The following is an 18,747-nucleotide window of genomic DNA, read 5'->3' as shown; positions in this document are numbered from 1 at the left end:
ACATGCAGGTAGTTGGTGTGAAAGAGGCAGTTGTAGAGGACAGGGGGGTATGGAGAAGGATGATCCGCTGTGGCGACCCCTAATGGGAGAAGCCGAAAGAAGGAGAAGACGAAGAAGAAGTTGTGTTGCCAGGGAACAGTGTAGCTAGACAGCATCGGATGGTGATCTGTAGGATGGTTTTGGAGATGAAGAAGAAGAGGAGTAGATTGAGGACTGAAAGAAGAATAAGATGGTGGAAACTGAAGGAGGAAGACTGTAGTGTGAGGTTCAGGAAAGAGGTCAGACAGGGGCTCGGTGGTGGTGAAGAGGTGCTGGATGATTGTGGAACTACTGCAGAAGTGATAAGGGAGACAGCTAGAAAGGTACTTGATGTGACATCTGGAAATAGAAAGGAAGACAGAGATGTGGTGGTGGAATGAGGAAGTGCAGGAGAGCAGAAGGAGGAGGAGGTTGGAGAAACAGAAGTGATAAACGAGGAAAGTGAGAGAGAGAGAAGGTTGGATGGTGTGGAGTTCGTGAAGCAGGATGTAGATAGGATTAGTAAGGAGGAAGTGAGAGCAGTGATTAAGAGGATGAAGATTGGAAAGTTGGTTGGACCAGATGACATACCGGTAGAAGCATGGAGATGTTTAGGAGAGATACAGTGGAGTTTTTAACCAGATTGTTTAACAGGATTTTGGATGGTGAGAAGATGCCTGAGGAATGGAGAAGGAGTGTGTGGGGTATATTGGTAAGAGAATGCTGAGGATGGAAAGAGGCAGATGTAGACCCCTAATGGAAGAAGCTGAATGAAGAAGAAGAAGGAAATAAGTCACTCTGGGTTTTACTGTACATCGTTTTTAACGCAGGTCCTTTTCTCCCTCCCCCTGCTAGACTCCCGGGGGCCACTAGACTATTGTTATACATGTTTGGCTATTCATACAGACTGCATTAATATTAATGTACAGAAATTCAGACTATTGTTATTCATACAGACTGCATTCATACTGCATGCATACTGATGGCCGGACATTTCAATGGACAGGAGGAGAATTCATGATCAGAAGCCATTAATCTCAAGTAGCAAGGAGCTGAACAGCTCTACTAGTGCTAACGTTAATTCACCTATTTCTCCATCACCAGCTGCACTCCATTCTCCAACATCTATCTCCCCTACATGCCAGTGTACACACACACACACACACACACACACACACACACACACATACATACAGCGGGTAAAATAAGTATTGAACATGTCAACATTTTTCTCAGTAAATATATTTCTAAAGGTGCTAGAGACATGAAATCTTTATCAGATGTTGGTAACAACCCATGCAATCCACACATACAAAGGAATCAAACCATACATGTCTATTAATGAATTTGTGTAATGTCGTGAAACAACACACACAAGAAAAAGTATTGAACACATGAAGACAGGGAGGTGCAAAAAGGAATGAAAAGCCAAGACAGCAGTAGATATCAATCAGTAATTAGAAAGCAATCCTGCCTATTGTCATTGTAAATTAATATCAGCTGCTTCAGTCCCAACTGATGGCCTGTAGAAAGGTGTCCCATTACCAAGGTGTCACACAAGAAATATCTCATGATGGGTAAAAGCGAAGAGCTCTCTCAAGACCTTCGCATCCTTACAAACATACTGATTGCATTAGTTACAGAAGGATTTCTAAATTTCTGAATGTTCTGAATGGTTTGATATCTTTGTATGTCTGAATTTCATGTCTGTTAGTGTTAAGATGGTTCTCACACTGGTTCTCTAAACACATTCCTATGTTATCTTTATGGAAGTCTTTATCTGGACTCACACATCTCCAGTTACTTTGTCTTCTTACCAAATCAAGAACAGCTTTAGCTCAGGGTTATTCCAGTGTGTATATACTTGTGTCTGTTATCTGCAATAATCTGAAGAAGAACGTTTGCGCCATTCTGTGTGCTGTGATTCTTCCATGATCAGAAAAGACACCACGGGCATCGTTGATCACATGGGAAATAATACAAATCTAACAATATCAATAGCACCTTATGAAATATATTTACTGAGAAAAATGGTGACGTTTTCAATACTTATTTTACCCGCTGTATGTTGTCTCCTGTTATAATCACATGTAAGCACTGCTTATGTTGACATACAGGCTTATGCTGTTAAACGGGGTGTATTCGAGCAGATGTAGTTGTGTTGGCCTATTTTGATAATAGATGCCTTTTAGGCTAAGACCACCTGTTCTCTTTGGGTTCATCAACACTGAGATTACAGGCTACGCTAGTACTCAACACAGTGGAAACATGGTTCTAATTTTCAAAAGTAATACTAATAAATGATCTTAAAGTGCGAGGCAGAAACTAAACACACTTGCAGTCCGCCACTTAATACTTTACTTTAAAACTAAACTTCCTCTGGGAGATCACTGGGATACGCATGTGAATATTTGATCTGTTAACTGGTTGCATGTGTAAAAGCTGTTGGTATCAAACATTGTTTACTTTATCAACTGAGTAAAAAGCCCAAGAACAGATCAAATAGGACAATTGATTAAAGCATGGGTGTCAAATCTGGCCCGCGGTGTAATTATATTTGGTCCGCGAGATCATATCAAATGTGTATTAGAGCTGGCCCGCCAGTATATAGCGCATACACCGCTAATACTACAAATCCCAGAATGCTTCGTTAGTGCGTTAGCGCCTCAGTCGAGACCGCTGAAAAACTCAGCGCTGAATTTACCCGGTGATTTACCGACTTTGAAGCCCAGAAATGCGGATTTTAACTGCTCAGTAATCCGTTTTATGGTTGACTTGGAAAGCGCACCAACCAACCTCCAAATGGAGCTGATTGAACTCCAGTGTAGAGACACGCTCAAATCAAAGTACGACTCTGTGTGTGCTGCACAGTTTCCATGTTTCCTTCCCGACACACTGCTCCAACTCCGTGCCCAAGCTTTTTTTAACTGAAGGAAATTATTATTTTTTGGTTGTGTTGTTGCCCTGTAAAAGGTTTACATTAAAATGGAATTAGAAAGTCGAGAGAGAGAGAGAGAGAGAGAGAGAGAGAGAGAGAGAGAGAGAGAGAGAGAGAGAGATGTAATAATAAACTAATACCACTGATGTGTGTTTTATTTCAAATTATTTTCTCATTTGTTTATAATATTAAACTTTGTTTCAGATTCAATGTTTAAGCAAAACTAAAGTTTGTTTCCATATGAAAAGGTTCAACATTACACTGCGGTTCAGCAGCCGCATCTTGGAAATACACGGTTAAGCAGCCGCACTTTGTTTAGTGTTGCGCGTCTAATCGTGCACTTACGGTATGGGTGCTGGGAGCGGTCAAAATACATGTAAAGACGCTTCAGAAAGGCGTTTCCGTTATAAAAAAAAAGTCAGTGCATTTTTATCATGTTCCACATTCAAACATTCATTAAACCTTTTTCTTTATAGGTTTGCTCAATCTTTCAAATTATTCTTATTTACAGTGTCCGTGTCTATGACTCTGTTAATTTTCAACTCATTTTATAGTGGAGTTTTTAAGAAAGGTAGAGGCAAATTAAGTCCAAGCATCACTGCATTTTCAATCATATTCCACATTCAAACCCTCATAAAACAGTTTTCTTTATAGGTTTGCTCAATCTTTCAAATTATTCTTATTAAGGGTGTCCCTGTCTATCATTCAGTTTAATTTCGACTCATTTTACTGTGGAGTTTTTAAGATAACTAAAGGCAAAATCACTCAAAACCTCAGGTGCATTTTCAATCATGTTCCACATTCAAACCCTCATAAAACAGTTTTTTTTATAGGTTTGCTCAATCTTTCAAATTATTCTTATTCACAGTGTCCCTGTCTATTATTCTCTTAAATATTAACTTATTTTACTGTGGAGTTTTTGAGAAAAGTAAAGGCAAAAGCACTCAAAACCTCAGGTGCATTTTCAATCATGTCACATATTCATACACTCATAAAACATTTTTCTTTATAGCTTTGCTCAATCTTTTTAATAATTCTTATTGAGGGTCTCCCTGTCTATTATTCCTTTAAAGTTCAACTCATTTTACTGTGGAGTTTTGGAGAAAAGTAAAAGCAAATTCACTCCAAGCATCACTGCATTTTCAATCACTGTCCATATTCAAACAATCATAAAACAATTTTTATTTATAGGTTTGCTCAATCTTTAAAATGTTTCTCATTCAGATTTACCCTATCAATTAGTGTATTGATTTTCAAGATTTTCTACTGTACTCTTTTTTCAAATGCAGAAAATAAGTGTATATATATTTTTTTATTTGCCTTTTTTTTCCCCAGATTACAACTTGGGCATTTTAAAGATTAAGCAAACTCAATCAAGAATCCGCCAGACTGCACAACAGTATCTACTTTGACTTCAGCACCTGTGGACATTTATTGACTCTCTTCTGCACACTGATTCACACACCTAAAATTATCCTATTATATTAGGCTTTTGTTTTATTGTTTGGCAATTACATATTTCTATGTTTATCTAATGTCTGTTTATCATAATCAATATCACAAATTGTTGGTTGTATTGCATTCAATTTTTCAATCAATCAATCAATCAATCCTGTGCTTGTAAGGTGTCATTGAGTCTTGAAAGGTGCCTAATAAAATGCATTTTAATTATCATTAAACTACTATAGGACTAAGCTGCAATAGAGTCTGTGGCAGAATGTCACAAATGAGTTCTGCAGAAGCATGAGGACTGTAATAGATTACAAGCTTTCTGGACAAAATATATAAATAAATCGAAAAAAATTGAACGAAAAAACGTAACAAGGTTTTTTTTACCCTGTCCAAAAATATGTTTATACTACTCACACCGAAACAATAATAATTTTATATGTTATTATTATTATTATTATTATTAGGACATACAATAATAATAATTATTATTAATATTTATTATTATTATAATAATAACATTACTATAATAATATTAATAATTATTATTATAATAACATTATTATAATAATGTTATTATAGTAACATTATTATATTACTATTTATGAAATTATATGTATTTTTTAACAAACAAGATAAGTTATGTGTTCCGAATTTCGGTATTTAACAGGCTGCAAACCATTAATAAGTTTAACCATGTCAATATTTTCTTCTAGATGTCATCAAATATAACTTTCCAGACTTCTTTTTGTCCTCTTTTCTTTAATTTTACTAGCTTTTTTACCACTTGTTTGAAATGTACATTATATTTACCTCTGTTAATCTCATGAACCATTAGATGCTTTCCCCATTGTTCAATAAAATAAATAATGTCTAATATTACTTTTATCTGTACTTTTCTGAGCAGTAATACAATTTATTTATTTACTTATCTTTACAAAAATGTGCATTAACTATTTTTATTAATTTTTTTATTTCACATACCTTTATTTTTTAATGAGCAACTGGAAGCTACTGTCACCAACACAAATTAATTGTAATTGCAATCGTGCTTGGCAATAAAGCTATTTCTTATTTAGATTTTATATATATATATATATATATATATATATATATATATATATATATATATATATATATATATATATATATATATATAATGTGTATATATATATATATATATATATATATATATATATATATATATATATATATATATATATATACATACACACACACATACACAGTATAATTAATTCTGCTGTGTTTGTCTATAAGTGGAGTGCAGTCATTTCTTTTCTGTACTTTTCTAGCCTGTTTTTGTTTATGTATTGTTTTTTTAAGTTACTTTTACTTCATATGTATTTTATGGAACCATCGAGTCAACCACAGTTGACAAAAGTTCGCTTTCATTGGGCAGTTAGTCACTATTCTAAGACAGTGATAGGCTTTCACATGCTGTAAATCTTTTTTTGTGACGATGTGGAGCCATTAAAGCATCGATTAGCATTTCTTTGCATGGAAAGGTTGACAACATTCAGGATAAAGGATGAGTAATCTTAGGCACAGGTATGAGTTGATTTTTACCAAGGTATTTTGCTATTTAATTAAGAAAAATACGCTATTACAACATATATATATATATATATATATATATATACACGCACACACATACATACATATATATATATATCAGGGGGTCCCTGATACGTTATGGGGGTCCCAGATCAGGTATTTTGCTATTTAATTAAGAAAAATACGCTATTACAACATATATATATATATATATATATATATATATATATATACACGCACACACATACATACATATATATATATATCAGGGGGTCCCTGATACGTTATGGGGGTCCCAGATCAGGTATTTTGCTATTTAATTAAGAAAAATACGCTATTACAACATATATATATATATATATATATATATATATATATATATATATATATATATACATACACATACACACACACATATATATATATATATATAAAATTTTTAAATTGCGATTTATCTAACTATTTGCGTGGTTGCTGGTAATATATATAATCACCTTTATGTAGAGCCCTGTGCGGGACTGTTACCAGTGCTTGAATTGAGGGGGGCTGGGGGGGATCTGGGACCCCCATAACGTATCAGGGACCCCCCCATGGCAAGTTAAAAAATAGACTTAGAGGAGTACCAAAGATTATTTTAGTAAAAAAGTAAGTGGAATACACAACAACTGGGCACCCCCATAAGACTTGACTCTTATTCGAGCAGTGACCCACTCCCGCCCGCTCCCGCAAGCATTTTGCCACAGCTTATGAACACTGTGTAAAAACCCTATAAAAACCATAGTCAACTTTCATTGTTTGACCTTTTTTTAAAGTGTCAAGGAAAATGCAAATTGAGAAGCTACAGTGACTTGAATAATTAAAAATAAATACAAAGCAAAGCAAAACAAATGTAACTGCTTAAAATGTCGACAAAGTTTTGCCAAAAATAAATTTTAGATGTATAAATGCATACCTGCATTCAAAAAGGACTGAGCTTTAACATTTTTGATTCAGTTTATTTATTTGGCTTGAACGCTGATTAGGGTCATTTAGTGGCCCAGTTATAAAATAGCTGTTACGTCCCAGTAGATGTCCGTTTGTGTGTTTTTTTTTTTTTTTTCTCTCTCTATTGGTTCTCCTTCCTGTCATTCTCTTAAGGTTCCTCCCCGTTTGGACTGCTATCGGCTGGGGAAGTAATCATCGTTTGTCACGTGACTGCTCTTGTGGCCAATCCGGTTTGCTGCTGGGGTTTAAAAAGAGGACTGCAGGAATGTTCAGGAGAGCACCTTTTGTTTTGCACCTTGTTGAAGCGGTCTGTTGTTATCTTGCCTGTTTCATGAGTATTTATATTCTGATAACAACCTTTGCATTTTCCCCAGAAGTGTTGGGCAGGTAGTATGTCACGTGACTTACATCTTGCAACACGTAGACGCTGTTATGTATAGAGACACAAACAGCGCACACTCCTAGCTAATGTTTTTTTGGGTAGTTTAGCGTAGGTAAGCTAGGGCGTGTAGAGGCGCCGGAAACTTGCTTTGTTTAGAGTTTTCAAACAAGAGAGGCAAAATGCATGATCCATTTTCTGCAGTGAATGTCGGGGTTAATATTAATAATAATAATAATAAATCATTATTATTATTATTATTATATTATTTTGTATTTTAGTGAAAATAAGTTTGTATTTATAAATGTTCAGAAACTAGGGTTTGTTTAAACGTGGGTGTGTATGTGTGTTGGAACAAGTTTATTGTTACAAATTCTTTATTTTGTGTTCAATTTGATAACACATTTTATTATTAATGTCTGTAATTCTTTAAATGTTATCCATAGCACTAATTAGCCTGTTCAATTTATTTGGTTTAGAGCTCATCCTAGTGGCAAGTTTTGATGTCGCTGTAATTCTGTTATTTCCGGTATTCACGTGAATCAGGAAGTAGTAAGTGCTTCATGCGGGCATCGTTAATGATGGCTCTCTTTAATCGCCATATATCTTTGTGATCTTTAACCCTGCGACAGCATCGCTTGTAAGTATTTGTATAATTGACATGGATGTACATTATACTTGCATATGAATGTTAATTGTTATGGTTTAAGATTATTATTCATAATTTTCCATCCGGCTATTGCATTAGCCACATTGTGCTTTAGCCTCATGTATTATTAAAATATATGTATTTGTTCATTTGTAGTTTCACTCCATTCCCAAGACCATTAAACCTGTGGGCAAATCAACTTCTTGTCTTCAGAGTCGTGTGAGGGAAGGGAGTTTATCTGACTGTCAAAGCACTAACACATGTTGAGGACAGTACAGTGAAAAAGCAGCTGCAGGAAAAGTTACAACAACAGTTTGAGAAGATTCAAGTAAATTGAACGAGTATTGAGTGCACAATGGAATCCACGCCCTCACTTAAAACCAGATCATATTTGTCATATCCACGATCAGGTAGCTCTTCCACAAATGCTGCAGCTGCAATAGCCAAAGCAAAAGCTGAAGCAGCCAAGGCACGTTTAATATATGCAGATGAGGAGAAAAGAAGAAAAGCGGAAAAAGCCAAATTGGAAGCAAAAATGGATAAAATGGTGTTCGAGAGAGAAACTGCTGCAGCCGTGGCCGTGGCCGAAGCAGAAGCTTTAGAAGCAGCTGTCGACACCAGCGTCTATAGTAAACAAGATCCTCCACTGGAAACATCTCCTGTTGATGTTATGCAGCGGACATGTAAATACGTTGAACAAATGAATCTACATGCAGTCACAGAATCAGCATCAAAAGCAGAAACACTCCCTCCAGATGAAACCACACAGCCTCACACAGAGTTATTTGTCAGAAATTCTGTTCATGCTACACGTTTCAAGGCAGAGAGTCGCTCAGACGATGCTGAATTTTATCACATGCAACCAAAGAAAGATTCTGCTCAACCACCACAATTCTCACCAGCCATGGATCATTCTTCTAGTAACACTCAAGGTGATAAACAGCACAGAAAGCACACACGTTTCGCCCAAAGCAGCACATCACCTTTCCCAATGGCAAGTCCGACACTTCAACCTTCCCAACAAACCAAGACAGACATTTCCGACTTTGTCAGATATTTTGCTCGCCGTGAACTCGTGAAAACTGGTTTAATACAGTTCAATGACCAACCAGAAAGCTTCAGAGCTTGGCAGCGTTCCTTTCAAAATGCTGTAAGTGGTTTGAACTTGACACCTAGTGAAGAAATGGACTTGTTAGTCAAATGGTTGGGAAAAGAATCAGCTGAGCAAGCTAAACGCATGAGCTCCGTACACATTAATCAGCCATTAAAGGGGCTTGACATGATATGGACTAGACTGGAAGAGTGTTATGGTGCTCCAGAGGTTATCAAAAGAGCACTTTTCAAGCGTATTGAGAAGTTTCCAAGAATTTCAAACAAAGAATACTTAAAGCTTCACGAATTGAGGGATCTTCTTATGGAAATAGAATCAGCCAAAGCTGATTGATACCTTCCAGGCCTGTCATATCTGGACACAGCTAGGGGTATCAATCCCATAGTTCAGAAGCTACCATTTAATATACAAGAGAGGTGGTTGTCACATGGATCTGGCTACAAAGAGAAGTATCGTGTTTCATTTCCGCCCTTCGAGGTCTTGGTTGACTTTATTAGTCAGCAAGCTAGAATAAGGAATGACCCAGGGTTCAACCTTTCTATTCAAACCGATTCATTTCAAAAGACAGACATGACTATCTGGAAGCCAAGCAAATCAAGAGAAGTATCAGTTAACAAAATAAGTGTATCTTCCCTTGTTCATTTTGACACAGATAAAGAAGAACGGAAAGCTGAGGCTGCTGAGAGACTTTGTCCTATTCACAAAAGACCTCACTTACTTAGGAAATGTCGTTCCTTCCGTGAAAAGCCTTTGGAGGAACGTTTTGCATTTTTGAAAGGAGAAAGAATCTGTTTCAAGTGTTGTTTAGCCACTACACATACAGCCAGGAACTGCAGATTTGTGATTAAATGTTCTGAGTGTGGAAGTGAGAAACCCATTTCTGCACTACATCCAGGCCCAGCTCCAAAGGTTCAAGAAGTATCCTCCTTACCACAGCATGGTGGGGAGGAAGTTTCCAAGCCACCAACAGAAGTGGAAGCTCATTGGATTGAAGTTTGCAAAAGTGACTTTAGTAATAATTCATGTTCAAAAATCAGCTTTGTTAAAGTTTACCCTAAAGACCAGCCTGGAAAAGCACTGAAAGTCTACGTGATCCTTGACGAGCAGACTAATAGGTCGTTAGCTCGTTCTGAATTCTTTGATGCCTTCAAGGAAAACGGACCAGCTTCTTCGTATACCCTTAGAACCTGTTCTGGAGTGACAGAGACCATCGGTCGAAAAGCATCTGGCTACCAAATCGAGTCTGTAGATGGAAAGGTATTCCTATTCCTACCAAATTTGCTAGAGTGTAACAACATTCCCGAAAATAGAGCAGAAATTCCCTCACCCAGTGCTGCGCTCTATCACTCTCACCTGAAGCCTATAGCTCCATTCATACCAGAGATAGATCCAGATGCTCCTATCATGGTTCTTCTTAGTCGTGACATTATCAGAGTTCATAAGGTTCGCCGACAGGTAAATGGTCCTCACGACGCTCCTTATGCACAGAAGCTTGACCTAGGATGGGTGATAGTTGGCAATGTTTGTCTGAATGGCATTCACAAGTCTACTACTGTGAGTACATTTTTCACCAACACTAAAGAACAATATCCATCCATCTTTGATCCTTGCCCTAATGTTTTTCATGTGAAAGAGAGAAACAGTAATGATTGGAGAAATTGCAATGGAATGTGTTCTATGGAGCAACTGATTTACAATCACAAAGGTGTTCAGTTTGGCCAAGAAGTGTTTAAGGTTACCTGTGATGACAACAAAGTGGCCCCATCCATTGATGATCTGGCGTTCCTTCACATTATGGAACAAGAATTAGAGAAAGATGACAGCAACAGCTGGGTAGCGCCATTGCCCTTCAAAGCTTCAAGGTGCAGACTCCCTAACAACAGATGTCAAGCCATGAAACGGTTGTCAACTTTGAGACGAAATCTTGAAAGAAACCCAGAAAAGAAACAACACTTCTTTACCTTTATGGGTAAAGTTTTTAGTAACAACCATGCTGAAAAGGCTCCCCCTCTCTCAGAAGGAGAGGAGTGCTGGTATTTGCCCCTTTTTTTAGGAGTATATCACCCTAAAAAACCTGGGAATATAAGAGTTGTCTTTGATTCCAGTGCCCGTCATGAGAATGTCTCGCTAAATGATGTTCTTTTAACTGGGCCAGACCTGGCCAATACCCTTCTTGGGGTTCTTATGCGATTTCGCAAGGAAGCTGTGGCCATAACAGCTGACATTGAACAAATGTTCTACTGTTTCCTAGTGAGAGAGGAAGACCGTAATTTCCTAAGGTTCCTGTGTTTCCGTAATAATGATCCATCTGAAGACATCATTGAGTACCGCATGGGGGTCCATGTATTTGGCAACAGTCCATCTCCTGCTGTGGCCACCTATTGTCTCAGGCAGTCCGTTAAAAGTGGTGAGTCTGAGGTCAAGAACTTTGTAAACCGTGACTATGTTGATGATGGCTTGAAGTCTCTTCCTACAGTCAAGGCAGCAGTGGACTTGCTAAAAAACACAAAGAGGACTTTAGCTGGTTCCAACCTACGGCTTCACAAGATAGCTTTAAACAGCAAAAAGGTTCTAAAGGCCTTCCCAACTCAGGATCATGCCAGTGATCTCAAAGATTTGGATCTTGGCTCTGATATACTTCCTACACAGCGCAGTCTAGGATTGAATTGGAGTCTGATATCTGACACCTTTAACTTTGAAATAGCTACTGATGCAAAACCCTTTACTCGTCGAGGTGTCCTGACCATTAATAGCATCTTTGACCCCCTTGGCTTTATTGCTCCAGGGAAATTCATCATGAGAGAGCTTAATAACCAGAATGATGACTGGGACTCTCCTCTTCCCAAAGAAATGCTGGAAAAATGGGACATGTGGAGACTTTCACTTATGGATTTAAGTAAGCTCCAGATTCCAAGATGTTACACAAACGTATCACCTTCTACAGCTACACGAAAGGGGTTATTTGTCTTCTCTGATGCATCAACAAAAGCAATAGCTGCAGTGGCCTACCTCTGATTGACAGATTCATGTGGAATCAACCATGTCTGCTACATCATGGGTAAGGCAAAACTCAGCCCTGAGCAAACAGTTCCCCGTCTTGAGTTGTGTGCTGCGGTTCTAGCAATGGAACTGGCGGAGTTCATTACTTCCGAAATTTACATACCCTTGGATGACACAACTTATTTTACAGATAGTAAAGTAGTGCTAGGCTACATATATAATGAGACCCGACGCTTCTATGTGTATGTCAGCAACCCTGTTCTCCGGATTCGCAAGTCTTCACATCCAAATTAATGGAAGTATTTTCACAAAGATGAGAACCCAGCAGACATTGCAACAAGGTCTGTCACTGCTGCTCATCTCCAAGACACCAATTGGCTATATGGACCAAAGTTTCTGAAAAACAACCCCAAGACACTACCTGAAGAGAACACATATAAGCTTGTGGATCCTTCTCTAGATGCAGAGGTACGTCCACAAGTCTCCACATTGAAGACCACAATGATGAACAAGAGTCTTGGAGCACAACGCTTCTCCAAATTTTCTACTTGGAAGTCTATCACTCATGCCATTGCACGTCTGCTTCATATATCTCGTCAGTTCCATAAAGGGTCTACAGCAGAAACGTTAAGCTGCAAGGGCTGGCATTACTGTTCCAATGCTCCAACAGTTGAAGAACTCTTATGTGCTGAAAAAATTATAGTCAAAGCAGTCCAACAGGAGACATATGCTCAAGAGTATAAGGACTTGGAAATGGGGGACAAGCTCTCCAAAAAAGGTCTCCTTAGAGGTTTAGACCCGTTCATAGATGCAGACGGCCTGCTAAGAGTAGGAGGACGATTAGCAGAGGCACAGATTGAGCTTGACGTAAAAAAGCCCCTTATCATCCCTGGGAAACATCACATTGCGACACTTTTAGTTAATTATCATTATAAGAAAGTGCGACACCAGGGACGACATTACACAGAGGTTGCAGTGCGTGCTGCTGGTTATTGGATATTTGGTGGCAAGAGACGTGTTTGCAGTGTCATTCATGAATGTGTTACATGCCGAAGACTACGAAGAGAACCTCAGACTCAAAAAATGGCTGACCTTCCAGCAGATCGTGTGTCCACTGACCCTCCATTTACGAATGTGGGATTAGATGTTTTCGGCCCATGGAGTGTGGCAGCACGACGTACTAGAGGTGGTCATATACAGAGCAAAAGGTGGGCAGTAATATTTACCTGCATGAGTGTGAGAGCTGTGCACATTGAGCTAATTGAATCTTTAGATACATCTAGCTTCATTAATGCCTTGCGCCGCTTTCTTGCCATTCGAGGGCCTGTAAAGCTCATTCGTTCGGATAGAGGAACAAATTTTGTAGGTGCTTGCAAGGAGCTGAACATTTCCTCTAATCTCAACAATACCTCTGTTGAAAATTTTCTTGTGGACCAAGGCTGTATCTGGCAGTTCAACACGCCTCATGCGTCTCATATGGGTGGATCCTGGGAGAGGATGATTGGACTTGCGAGAAGGATACTAGATGCAATGTTTCAACAGCTTGGACCTTTAGCTTTAACACATGAGACACTCTCCACTTTAATGGCAGAAGTTGCTGCTATAATCAATGCTCCACCTCTTGTCCCAGTGTCAACTGACCCAGATGACCCATTCATACTTACACCTAATGCACTTCTAATTTAGAAGGTCACAATTGCTCTTGCCCCACCTGGAGATTGGGTCAAAAACCTTCATAATCGACAGTGGAGACAGGTACAACACTTGGCACAAACTTTCTGGGATAAATGGAAAAAGCAGTACCTACCTCTTTTGCAACCAAAAAGAAAGTGGACTTCTAGTAAGCTTGACCTTGAACTAGGAAGCATTGTGCTCTTGAAGGATGAACAACAAAAAAGGAATAAATGGCCCATGGGAGTTGTTACTCAAGTCTTCCCAAGCAAGGACAACAAAGTCCGTAAGGTGGAAGTCAAGGTCTTTAATAGGGAAGGCCCAAAGGTATTCATACGGCCTATTACTAAGACAATCCTTCTCTTTACTCCTGAGAAACTTAATTCGTTCCATCTAAATAACTTGTGAGTAGTGACGTGTTATCCACGCCAGATGGGGAGTGTGTTGGAACAAGTTTATTGTTACAAATTCTTTATTTTGTGTTCAATTTGATAACACATTTTATTATTAATGTCTGTAATTCTTTAATGTTATCCATAGCACTAATTAGCCTGTTCAATTTATTTGGTTTAGAGCTCCTCCTAGTTGCAAGTTTTGATGTTGCTGTAATTCTGTTATTCTGTTATAGCATCGCTTGTAAGTATTTGTATAATTGACATGGATGTACATTATACTTGCATATGAATGTTAATTGTTATGGTTTAAGATTATTATTCATAATTTTCCATCCGGCTATTGCATTAGCCACATTGTGCTTTAGCGTCATGTATTATTGAAATATATGTATTTGTTCATTTGTAGTTTCACTCCATTCCCAAGACCATTAAACCTGTGGGAAAATCAACTTCTTTCTTCAGAGTCGTGTGAGGGAAGGGAGTTTATCTGACTGTCAAAGCACTAACACATGTTGAGGACAGTACAGTATGGTTGTGTGTGTTTATTTCAACACCTGCACCTTCAACATTTTTTGAAAAGGCAAGTATATACACAAGGGAATATATATATATATATTTCTTTTTTTAACTAAAACCTGTTTTTCTATTGTTCTATGTCATTTTATAGTCAAGGACACTTACCATAACCCTGGACCAAATATTGCAAAGCTTTTTAAAATTTTCTATACCTGGTGTCAATATTAATAACAACAGTATTTATCATGAATCTGGTTTATGGGGAGACGTCTGCAAAGATTTGGAAGTGCCAATACACTGTTGAATCGGCTAAAAATTCGCAAAGCCACTGCACATCTTTGGAAGGTTTTTTCTCTTCTGTAAAAAAAAGCAATTAATGCTAAAGTTAAAAGTTTCTAATGTACTATAAAGTTTGTACAAATATAGTTTTAATGTCAAATAACTTTAATCATGATCATATTTCGAAATTAACAAGTTTATTCTTACCTTTTCGCCAGGAAACATCAGGGAACAAGAGCAGCTCAAAAGTGAGATGAGGAAAGAGCTTCTGGAGAAAACAGTTCCTCCTTGGTAATTTGTCTGTCATAAGTTGTTGTTATGGTAACTGTGCCACATTGTGTGCAAGGTGAAAAATTCAAATGATTGTTAGAGTATGCACTACAATTATCCAGAGTGATATTGATAGAGAATGCATATTATACAATAATAGTGTGCCTTGTATTATACGACACACAAATTAGGTCCAGTCTTCTTATTGAAAAACATTTGAATGACTATAACTGCACTAGCTGTTCAATATGCAATAGAGTATACTTTTTAAGTAGTAATAAATTAAATAACATAGAAACTGTTTAGGATTGCATGGTGTTGCACTGTTATGTGTATTATTTACACATTTGGAATGATTTAGGATAGGAGAAATGTGGGAGACAGTAATTGGCCTCCACTTATGCAGAAAGACATTAAATATTTAAATATCTTATTTTGAAAAGATAAACTTATTCAACACCTTGAATGCAAATTAGCATTTCCTGATCAGAGGGTAATTGTCTATATTATGAAGTAAAAGATAAAATTAGCATGTTCCATGTTTAGCTATTATTAAGGGTTTACTTTGTGTTGTTGATAATGTCTACTTTCAGGGCTCTTGGGAGAATTTGACAACAGTTTTAAAGGGTAACAGTCCTTGTTCTGAAAAAAAGCCTGAATCTTCAGAAGCTAAAGGTAGTCAAATAAAATATATATTTAAAAAATATCTTAGTTTTTGCTTCAGTACAAAATTGGGTATAAAAATAATAATTTCCCTTTAAAATAATCACATTGTGTTGCTTTGCAGTCTGAAATAAAGACAGACACAGTTTTTCTTTTAGTAAGCTGTACTATACTTGCTGTACGTTTTAGTAAGCTGTACTCAATGCAACTTATACCATCCAAATTAAAGATAGAAGACCAACATGACTGCAAAAAAAAAAAAAAAAAAAAGAGAAGAAACACTGAGCTGGAAAAAGGATCACCCCTTCGTACAAAAGGTCTTGTAACCTAAATCAGGCAGTCATAAATGAGCTTTGTCAAATGCACCGTAAAGATTCTGAGGACACATGGAAAAAGGTCTTATGAACAGATAAGATTAAATTGTTATTATTTGGCCTCAACATTAATCGAAAATCTGTACAATGATTTGAAGACTGCAGTTAACAAACGGTCACCATAAAATTGAACTGAACTTGGGCAGTTCTGCAAAGAAAATTGACAAAATGTGCAAAGTTTAGATGTGCAAAGTTAGTAAGTTTGTAATTTAAATAAAAAGGAAAAAAACAACAAAACCAAACACAAGTTGGCGATGCTATTTAACTTTTTTCAGTCAGAACTCAGTAATTTATTTATTTATTTATTTATAATGGTGTTTTTGGTTTTATACAGTATCTTTCATTGCAATGTAATAGGTTGAACTGAGTGAATACAGCTGGATACAACAAAAACTGTGTCTGTTTTCAATTCCAGCTTAAAAGCAACAAAATGTGTTTATTTTAGGTTTGAGAAGTCATTCATTTCTATACAGACTGTATATTCATAGAAATATAGTAGTATAGCATATACTAGCATAATATTAAATGTAAGGTCTATCTTTAATATTTCAGATATTCTATAACATCAAAACAAATAGCAGTCTGATATGAAATACAAGATAACAATTACACAAATAAGCAAATGGAAAAAAATGAATATGATAAAAAAAAAAGGACTCAAGTCATTTAAAACCTTTGCCTCAAAAATGTGCACTCTGAGAAATGTGAAATTATCACCTACAGCAGAAGGTTCTATACACAGGTTCACCATTTACTAACTAACTAAATAAGTAAATAAATAAATAAATAAATAAATAAAATGTATTTGATCAAATTAATAACATTTATTGCCAAATGATATAATAATGCATATATACTTTTTTTTTTATAAGAAATCACAATTGGAATTGTTTTTGTGTTACAGTATCATGACAAGGAACCTGACTTGGCTGAATTAGCTTACATGTCTACAGAAAGCAGTGAGGAAAAGGACACATTCTTTAAATGTAGTTTGCCACAAGAACCATGGTTCTTTTTTTATTGACAAGAAAGAATGGCAAGAGCTAAGAAAGCATCTTAAAAGAAGCATATTAAAAGACACAGTGTGAAAACCCTGCTGTCACAAAAAAACACACCTTTATTCAAATGTACGGGCTACTGCCGATTTAAAAATTGCCCAATTAATGTTAGTGTGGAAGTGACCGATGAGGTCACCCTGAAGGCAGCAGTGCTATTCACAGGAGGAGATGTTTATCACAGTACCACTGAACTGAAAAGGAGACCAGTGCGTGCAGATGCACGTTTATCTATTGCACAAACTCTGGAAAGCAAACTGCCCAGAAATGTATATTTGGAATCCATGCAAAAAATCCCAGAGATGGTGGTACAGTCTGGGTGCAGGGATGAAGCACCAACAAAAGAGGTTTTGAAAACCATTGCATGCACTGAAAGACAACTGAAAAGACCTCATTCAAACGAACTTTTAAGTCTACAAATATTAATTGATGAAAAGAAAGGATCAGACAATGAAGTCCTACAGAGGGTCATGATGCACCCAAAAGCAATAATGCTATGGTCTAAGAAAACACTGTCAGTGTTTTACAGAAGGCGCAAAGAAGACATTGTCTATCTGGATGCAACAGTAAGTATTATTCAGAAAGGAAGCTCCACAAGTCGACCATACTATGTGTATGAATTAGTTGTGCGTAATCCTTCCAAGGGGGCATCTCCTCTTCCAATTGCAACCTATCTTACTTGTGACCACACAACAGCATCTGTCATGTACTTCTTGCAGGCTTTCCAAACAGACATGATGAGAATGTATGGGAAAAAAGCAGTCAAAAATGCCAATTATGATCATTTGTGATGGCTCCCTTGTGCTTCTGAATTCTATTTCTTTTACATTCTGCCAACTAAGTCTGGAGGATCTCCTGAAGAAGTACTTTAAAATAATCAGTGGACAATACCAGGCAGAAAAGTTTGATCTTCCCATCCTTCATAGATGCTTAAGCCACATAATGAAAAATGCAAAGTGTCTGTGCAAAAAACAGTAGGTTTTTATTTTTATTTATTTATTTTTTTTTTAACTGAGATTAATGTATAAAGCATTTGAAACATAACCAATTTCTGTTTTTATTGCTGTCATTTTAGAGTGCCAAAACATTACAAACTTGCAATGCACACATTTGGGCTACTTGCATGTTCAGAAAATCTGAAGCAGATGGATGAGGTGCTCCTCAGTGCCACAGTCCTGTTTTGTAGTCCATGCACTGGAGACAATGTGGCTAAGCACTATAACAACTTGCAAGCACTGATGCAACAAATAGGATAACTGGAAGTTGAGGAACAAAACATTGTTGCTGAAGACTACAAGGTAATTAACATGTTATTAACAGTTATTGCTATATATGTAGACTGCAGACAATACACACTCTTGCAGCAAGGTGCTATATTGAATCTCTGTCTTGACCTGCAGTGGATTTTTATAAAGGACATC

At 37.0% G+C, this 18,747-nt stretch overlaps 3 protein-coding genes and 1 long non-coding RNA gene across 6 annotated transcripts in view; 2 read left to right on the top strand and 2 right to left on the bottom strand.

Moving 5' to 3' along the window:
- Positions 1 to 18,747, bottom strand: part of LOC310724284 (uncharacterized protein) — a 699,798-nt gene that overhangs the window by 182,598 nt on the left and 498,453 nt on the right. The window lies entirely within an intron of this gene.
- Positions 1 to 18,747, top strand: part of LOC310724379 (uncharacterized protein) — a 134,002-nt gene that overhangs the window by 27,664 nt on the left and 87,591 nt on the right. The window lies entirely within an intron of this gene.
- Positions 1 to 18,747, bottom strand: part of LOC310724248 (uncharacterized protein) — a 55,949-nt gene that overhangs the window by 32,618 nt on the left and 4,584 nt on the right. The window lies entirely within an intron of this gene.
- Positions 7,779 to 8,206, top strand: LOC310735165. The gene is made up of 2 exons (XR_014536236.1): positions 7,779 to 7,983; positions 8,149 to 8,206. It is a non-coding gene; the product is annotated as an uncharacterized lncRNA (long non-coding RNA).

Source organism: Silurus aristotelis, assembly GCF_946808225.1.
Source record: "Silurus aristotelis genome assembly, chromosome: 1".
NCBI classification, from domain to species: domain Eukaryota; kingdom Metazoa; phylum Chordata; class Actinopteri; order Siluriformes; family Siluridae; genus Silurus; species Silurus aristotelis.
Note: the sequence above shows the minus strand (reverse complement) of the source record. Positions and strands in the feature narration are given on the sequence as shown.